The sequence below is a fragment of the Helianthus annuus genome, chromosome 5, assembly GCF_002127325.2.
Source record: "Helianthus annuus cultivar XRQ/B chromosome 5, HanXRQr2.0-SUNRISE, whole genome shotgun sequence".
NCBI classification, from domain to species: Eukaryota; Viridiplantae; Streptophyta; class Magnoliopsida; order Asterales; family Asteraceae; genus Helianthus; species Helianthus annuus.
This window is the reverse complement of record NC_035437.2, coordinates 135300481-135309143: the sequence shown is the minus strand read 5'-3', so window position 1 is coordinate 135309143 and position 8663 is coordinate 135300481. Positions and strand designations below refer to the sequence as shown.

Genomic DNA, 8663 nt, shown 5'->3' with positions numbered 1-8663 from the left:
AATAGTTGTTTCTTTTGGTTTAACCGGTGAGAGTTCATCATCACTTTCCATTCCCGTGATGTCCTCAACCACCCCCTCGACCAATTCGGGTGACAAATTGGCCTTAAACTCTTTACCACTTCTTAACACACTAACATGGTTAATATTAACATTACCTCGTGACGAACCATGTGAAGGGTTTACCTTTGTGTCGCTTGGAAGTTGACCCTTACCTTTCTTTAGTTCCGCCACATCGGTTGCTAATTGCCCCATTTGAGTCGTTAGTGACTGGATGCTTTTATCACGAACCTCATCTTTTTGCATCCGCACTTCATCAAGTTGATTCCGCTTTTGCATTTCCAATTGCATGCTTTTAAGCATCTCCATCACCTCATTTCCACCCGAAGATCCCCCTTGATCTTGACCCGTTTGGTATTGTTTTTGATACCCTTGGTTATTTCCGCCCCGGTACCCACCTTGATTATTATAAGATGGCCGTGAACCAAAATTACCTTGGCTACCTTGAAAATTTGGGTTCGCTTGATTTGATGGGTTCCCATATCTAAAGTTCGGGTGATTCCTCAACCCGGGGTGGTAGGTATTAGAATTCATGTTGTTGTAGTTCCTACCACCTCCTCCTTGGCCTTGACCTTGGACTGCGTGAACTTCCTCATATTGCCCTTCCAACATTCCTTGGCAATTTTCAGCCGCGTGACCTATTTCATTACACAAAGCACACACATCATAAATTTGATTAGTAGTTTGAACATTACCTTCATCTATGGCATGCACTTGTGGTCGGTTAGTTGTCGGTCGAGCTCTCCTCGAAGCTTGGGCTTTCCTTTTTGATGTAGTTGCCATACTCTCCAAAAACTCCCAATCTTCATTCTCATAATTCGTTCCAAATGTCCCTCCGGTGATAGACATTAAATCCCGTGCATCTTCGGCACTTAACCCCTCATGAAAAGCGTTCATTAACTCCCATAACTCAATCCCATGATGAGGGCAGTTTTTAATCATCATGTTAAAACGCTCAAACGCCTCATGGAACATCTCACCGTGTTGTTGTTGAAAGCTTCTCAACCCCTTCCGCGCATCATTGGTCTTTTGGGCGGTGTAGAATTCATCCAAAAAGGTTTGTTGCATCTCCCCCCATGTATATATTGATGCCGAAGGCAAAGTGTAGAACCACTTCTTTGCCTTATCCTCCAAAGAAAACTGAAATAAGACTAACTTGACTTCATCGGCCGAAAAACCTTGACTCCCAAAAGTGTTGCAAATTGAGTCATAGGCCTCTAGATGGAAATACGGCTCCTCCGTTGCTAACCCTTTATACTTCGGTAAACTTTGCAACGAGTTTGTTCTTACTTCAAAAGTTCTCCCTTGGTTGTTGTGAGGGATAACCACCGGTGAGGGGTTTTGAGTAATGATTGGCCTGAAATGTGCCTCTATTCCCCTTGCATTTTCTCTAAGATGTCTTCGTGGCACACCATACCTACCTCTCGGAATAATCGGCCCATTCGGTCTTGGTACTTGCCCTTGTGGTGCGATCGGTTGTTGAAACTGTTGTGGTCGCATCGGTGGGCGCTGAGGCGGTCTTTGAAATGGTTGTTGGTGTACATGTTGTGGCCGGACCTGTTGCAATGGAATCGGTTGTGGCATTGGTGGCCCTTGTGGTCTTGGCCGAATATGTTGTGGTATAAGTTGTTGATGTTGCATTCCACCAACACTCGCCATCCCTTGAGATTGACTCTGAACATACCCAAAATCCCCTTGATCACCATAATCTCCATAACCATACCCATCATCTTCATACCCCTCAAAGTCTTCAAATCCCTCATCATAATCACCCCCTTGCATTCCCGAGGTTTGCCCAAATGGAATGTTTGAATACTGAAAACCCGATTGTTGTGGTCTAAAGGATGGGGTAGTATGCACAATAGTTGAATTGGGTGCAATTGTGAAGGTAGATGATGATTGACCCGTAGTTGGGGGAAAGAAGTGGGATAATGGTGGGATTGTGGTGGATGGATCGTAAGTGATGGTAGGCTCATTTTGAGTGGTGATTGGTTGAGTGGAATTGGTTGGTGTAAATCCAGCGGTGGTATTAGGTAATGTAGTGTTTGGTGATGGTTGGGTGGAAGTAGGTATAAAGGATGAGGTTGTTTGACTGGTTGTAAGTGGAATCTGAGAATCAGCCATGATGTTTCTCGGTGTAATGGGTGAAGTAGGTGAACCAATAATTTTGTTTTCTCGCACTAAAACTCGGTTTTGTCGTAACGTTCTTTCAATTTCCGGATCAAACGATAGCGGTGATGACCTGTGAGAGCCTCTAGTATGCATACACCTCAAGTACCTGCACACTAAACACAACCAGCGTAAACCCGAAAATAACAAACAAAACTATGAAATTAACACACGTTGCGCACTACTCCCCGGCAACGGCGCCAAAATTTGACGTGATGTCGTGGGTCACGCAAATTTAATCCCTAAACAACTGTAGTTAGCGGTAGTAGGGTATCGAACTCAGGGAGTATGTGGAAAATGTGTTGATTGTATAGCTTTGTATTTAAACTAAAATTAAACTAAATTGCAGAAAATTAAAATTCAAGATTGTGGATTGTTGTTTTAGAAAACTAAATTAAGAACTAAATCAAATCAAAGTTGGTTTTAAACAATAAGGAGAGAACAATGATCACCCTAGGTTTCAGTTCCTTCGAACAGTTGTGTGCAATTTCACTAGAAAGAGTTACATAGACATAACTCGTGTATGTGTGATTGAAGTGATAAAAGGGAACAAAGTACTCGGATTAGATAATGCGAGGTTGTTTCCCGATGACCTATTAACCAATAACCAACCCTAACCCTTCCCGTGAAATCTCGGTTGCCAACGGCACCAAGAACGTACGATCGAGACTAGAAATTGTAATATAGATTAACACGCTACAATCAATCAAACATACACCACGACATTCAAGCAACGCAAGATATCATTCTAGAAATGCAGAAATTTAACACACAAAAGTCTTAGAAACATTCACCTAAGATGATCACCGAAGAGTTTAGCCGGACATGGCTCGGTGAATCATCATCAACATTAATCTAGTGTTCATACGAATTAAAAACACAAACCGAATGTTTAGAATTGTTCACAAAGCAAGCAAATACTCCAAATTCGCCTCCCAAGTCTCCAAGAACCGTCAATGATGAGATAATACCAAAAGACACACAAAAAACGAGTATATTGTGGCAGTTACACATTTCACGTTCAGGCACCACCGTAAATTACGGCTCCACCGTAATTTACGGTGGCCATCAGATTGTTACGGTGAATCAAGACTGAGTTACGGTGCAACATAAATGAGAAAATGGGTCACCGTAAATTACGGCAGTACCGTAATTTACGGTACCAAGCTGCCTTCACTTCTTTGTTTTGTCTTGTGTTTTTCTCTCGACCCGTTTTCACCAAAGCATCCATAAGCTGCCTTTTATCCATCTCTTATCTCCTAATTTGCACCTGAAACATAAGCATCGTAGTTATCTAATTCAAGATAATTACACGGCTAAATGGAGGATTATTTCATGTTTTAACACACTTAAGGGTTGTCCAAAGGACCACCCGTCAGCTATCGCGAGCGCATGATAAAGCGCATTGCTGATTTTGACAAATCGAAAGCTGCCTTCGATGAGGAGAAGGCCAAATTTGATGCTGATAAGAAAGCCGAAGAATGGGGGCGCGAGGGCCTGAAAAATAAACTCCAAAATGCTGAACAGCAACTGGCCAAGGAGAAGGCCGAGTTCAAGCGCATTTGTGCCCAGGATAACGAGCGCGCCTACGCGGCTCGGCAGAAGATTGTTGACCTCGAAGCGAAGGTTGCTGAGTTGACATCGAAGGTTGAAGAGGCGCATGGTGAGAAGGCTGCCAAGCAGCAGATGGAGGTTAGTTTATTTAAAACACTTTTTCTTGCTATGTTGTTTACAAAATGGCATAAGTCGTTTGTCAATTTCCAGGTTGAGTTGTCTGAGGCGAAGGTGCAGTTGTCCCTCAAGGATAGAGATCTCCAAGCTAAGGACATTGAGATTGCTGAGCTCAAACGTCGCTTGAATGAGCAGATTGACAAATGTGAGTCTTTGGAGATCGACCTGGGGGCCGAGAAGGTTAAGGCTGCCACAGCTGAGGAGGCGCGTGATGTTAGCACTGCCGCGCTTAATGTGTCTGAGGCGGAGTGGATGCGCACTCGTGGAGTAGTGCTGGTAAGTTTGTAATTTTGTTATGTGCTTTCTACTTTCGTCCGAGTTGCCTCTGATGTTCCGCTTTTGTTGAAGGTTGCCAACTCCATTCTTAATGCTGGCGAATTAGATCGCGCCGTTGCTGCACTCACGGATGCCACACATGCGGTGGGTCATCGAGGGGGCTACCTGGAATGTGCCAGTCATGTTGAGCAGATGCTTGGGCAAGAATTTGATGTGAGCCATTGCTCGGTGACTGAACAGGCTGATGCCGCGCTTGCACATGCTGAAAACTCATATGACAACCTTACTTTGCCTGTTATGGATCTGGTTGTGGAATCTTTGAAGAAAGATGACTGGTGTCAGCGTCTTAAAGCAGTTCTCGATCCACCAGTTACCGTCGAATTGTCCGACGAAGAGCCGGCTGGTGATGATGGTGGAGATGGTGATGATGATGGCAACGATGATGATGGCGATGATGACGGAGATGATGATGGTGATCGACGCGATGAATAGAGTAGGTTGTTGATAGGCGTTTATGCCTTGTAATTTTCTTTTGCAACTTTGATTGTAAAATGCTGCGTTGTTGCGCATGTTTACATTATATGAATCGTTTTCGTTTTTTCCGTTGCAATTATTGCATTGCTGTCAAAACTTAGGTCAAATTAGCTCGAATAAATGGAAGTGTCTTTTAAGTAAAAGGTGACCGCTCGGTCTCGCGCTTTGTTCGCGGAGGACCTTGGAGGCGGTTCTTGTTTAACAAACTCTGAAATGCTGGAGTGTTTTCGCGCTAATCAAAAGTTTAGCATGCATTTGTAACGAAAAAATGTAACAGAAAACATGTCGTATGCTTTCATTAAATCAGAAATTAGCGCTTAGGCCTTCATACATTGATTGTTAATGGCGTATAGCCGACGTAGGAAAGTAAATGGGTGCAAGGCCGAAGTAGATTACATATAACATTTGCGCAGTTGTTGCGCGTTCCATGTTCGCGGTAAGATGTGGCCATCTAAGGTACGTAACTTGTAGGCCCCTTTGCCCAGCACCTCGTGGATCAGATACGGGCCTTCCCATTTGGGTGCCAACTTCCCTGGGCGTTCTGCATTTGACGCTTCATTGTCGCGAAAGACGTATTCCCCTGGAGTGAAGGTACAAATGCGGACCCTTGTGTTGTAGTACCTTTCCAGCTGGGTTTTGTACTTGGCTTCTCTGATTCGCGCGTTTTCGCGCCTTTCTTCTAACAGGTCCAAGTCAAGGCGTCTCTCCGTTTCATTGTCGACTGTGTTGACCGCTGTCATGCGTGGTGAGGGTAGGCCAATCTCCGCCGGGATAACCGCCTCTGAACCATAGACTAGGCTAAAAGGGGTCTCGCCGGTACTCGTTTTAGGCATGGTGCGGTGAGCCCATAGGATGCTAGGGAGCTCATCTACCCAGCCTCGTCGCCTTGTGCCCAGTCTGGCCTTTATTCCCTCGACAATGCATTTGTTCACGCTTTCCACTTGTCCGTTGCCTTGGGGGTGCGCAACAGATGTGAAAGTGTGTTCAATTTTCATCTCCTTCATCCACTTCTTGAGGTCTTCCGAAGCAAAGTTGGTGCCATTGTCAGTTACAATCTTGAGCGGGAGGCCAAATCTGCATATGATGTGCTCCCAAATGAACTTGCGCACCATCATAGCTGTGGTTGAAGCAAGGGCTTTGGCCTCCACCCACTTTGTGAAATAATCAACGGCCACTATGATGAATTTGACGGCGCCGGGGGCATCCGGGAAGGGTCCCACCATGTCGATTCCCCACTGCTGGAAAGGCCATGCAGTGGATACAGGGATAAGATCGTTTTTAGGGCGCAGTGTTTTTGGAGAATGTCTCTGACAAGAGTCACATTTGCGGATCTCTTTCAGTGCGTCGACATGCATACCAGGCCAGTAGTAACCGGCGCTCATGATCTTCGCGACAACCATCCGTGGTCCGGAGTGAATGCCGCAGATCCCCTCATGGATCTCCCTTATCAGGTAGTTCGCATCCTGGGGGTCCACACAGCGCAGTAGTGGCCCCAGGAAGGATTTTCGGTACAAAATACCACCGTTCATTTCATAGTGTCGGGCTTTGTTTTGGATCTTCCTCGCTTCCGCTCTGTTTTCAGGGAGTACCCCTTCTTGCAAGTACTGGATTATTGGGGTCATCCACGATGGTTGCCCCGTTTCGATCACATTCACTTGTCGCAATAGCACGGATGGATTCTTGAGCACCTCTATCCTTACATCCTTGGCAAGATGTTGAAAAGAAGTCGAGGCAAGCTTGCTCAAGGCATCAGCTGGCTTGTTTTCGGAACGATTGATGTGGATAACCTTGTGCGTTTTGAATTGTTGAAGCAATTCTCTTGCTTGCTCCAGGTACAAAGCCATGACTTCTCCCTTCGCATCGTATATCCCATTGACTTGACTGGCTATCAGGAGTGAGTCAACATGTGCGCGCAAGCTTTTGGCTCCCATTTTGATGGCGAGGCGTAAGCCTGCCAGAAACGCTTCATACTCCGCCTCGTTGTTGGTGTTTTTGAAGTCCAACTTAATGGCGTAAGTAAACTCGTGGTTCTCTGGGCTTACTAGGCGCAATCCTGCCCCCGCGCCATCTTCATTTGATGCCCCATCGGTGTAAAGCATCCAAGTCTCATCCGTTGCATCTTTCTCGGGAGTCTCTATCAGCTCGCATTCTTTAATTTTATCGGCTGGCACTTCTGTGATGAAGTCGGCTAGGACCTGACCCTTGATGGCTGGGCGCGGCCTGTACAAGATGTTATGGCCTCCCAGTTCAATGGCCCATTTTGCCAACCTGCCTGATGTCTCAGGCTTCTGTAGTATAGTGCCGATGTGGAAGTTTGTAAGCACAGTTATCACATGGCCTGTGAAGTATCGGCGCAGCCTTCGGGAGGCGTGTAGTAGCGCAAGAACCAGCTTTTCCATTGTGGAATATCTTGTCTCTGGATCAGTGAGTACCCTGCTGACATAGTAGATCGGAGTTTGCACTCCGTTTCTGTCGACCAATAAAACTGACCCTACTGCCTTATCCGAGGAGGACAAGTACAGTACGAGGGGCTCTTTTTCAAATGGTGCAGTCAGGGTAGGGAGTTCAATCAGACATGCTTTCATTTGTTGAAAAGCTGTTTCGGCCTCTGGGGTCCATTTGAACTCTTGTTTCTTCACACAATTGCGCAACGTGCTAATGAAGGGATACGACTTTGCGGCGTGATTGGAGAGAAAACGATTAAGCGCGGCCAGTCGGCCGGCCAGTCGTTGCATTTCTTTGATGTTTCGCGGTGAGGGCATTCGTTCTATAGCTTGTACTTTCTCTGGATTCACCTTGAAACCGCCGTTTGTTACAATGAAGCCTAGAAACTTCCCTTCTTCCATGCCAAAAGAACACTTGGCTGGATTTAGCTTCATATTTACGCTGCGCAATGAGTTGAACGTTTTTTCGATGTCTTTCAACATTTGGTCCTCCTCGGGACTCTTAACCACTAGATCATCGATGTAAACCTCAATATGCTTTCCGATGTCACCTCCGAAGGTCTTGTCCATCAAGCGTTGATATGTCACGCCAGCATTCTTCAGGCCGAAAGGCATCTTCATGTAGCAAAAGATCCCAAGATCAGTTCTGAACGCTGTTTTGTCTTCATCTTCTAGCTTCATCTGAACTTGATGGTACCCTTTGTAGCAATCCAAAAAGCACTTCCATCGGTATGGCGCGAGAGAATCTATTTTTTTATCGATCTCAGGCAAGGAATAGCAATCCTTTGGGCACGCCTTGTTGAGATCGGTGTAATCTACGCACATGCGCCATCCGCCGTTTGACTTTTCAACCATCACTGGGTTCGCAACCCAACCCTGATATCTTACCTCTCGCAAGATCCCGGCTTTGAGCAGCTCACATACTTGCTCATTCATTGCTTTCGTCTTGTCTGCTCCTAGACTGCGCCTTCTTTGGACCTTTGGCTCGACAGAGGGGTAAGTGTTTAAGCAATGCTCGGTGATGTTGCGCGGGACACCGGTCATGTCTGCCGGGGTCCAGGCAAATATATCCATGTTTCGAAACAATAATTGCTTTAAACGCGTTCGGATGTCTGACGAAATGGCGTGGCCAATTGTCACAGTCTGCTCTGGGTATTTGCGGTTCAAAACCCATTTCTCTGGCTCGGTCGTGGAGACCTTCGCCGCTTTCGTTGGGCGCATTTCTTCGGTTGACATCACTTCCTTCTTCGCATAGATGATTGCCACTCCTGTTTTGGTTGGGAACCCTATCGCAGAATGGGGCGTTGAGGTTACTATGTTTAACTCGCCCTGGGTTTCCCTCCCAATTAGCACATCATGCCTTGATTTTACCGGCATCACCATGAAATTCACATTTGTCGTTCTTGAATGTTTCCCGTCAGAAAACGTGACGGGGAAACTGATCTGGCCGAG

The 8663-nt window shown here is 46.0% G+C and overlaps 1 non-coding gene across 1 annotated transcript; it reads left to right on the top strand.

The window, feature by feature from the left end:
- Positions 1 to 970: 970 nt before the first annotated feature.
- LOC118492827 lies at positions 971 to 1076 on the top strand. The gene has a single exon (XR_004894828.1). It is a non-coding gene; the product is annotated as a small nucleolar RNA R71 (small nucleolar RNA).
- The last annotated feature ends 7587 nt before the right edge of the window (positions 1077 to 8663 follow it).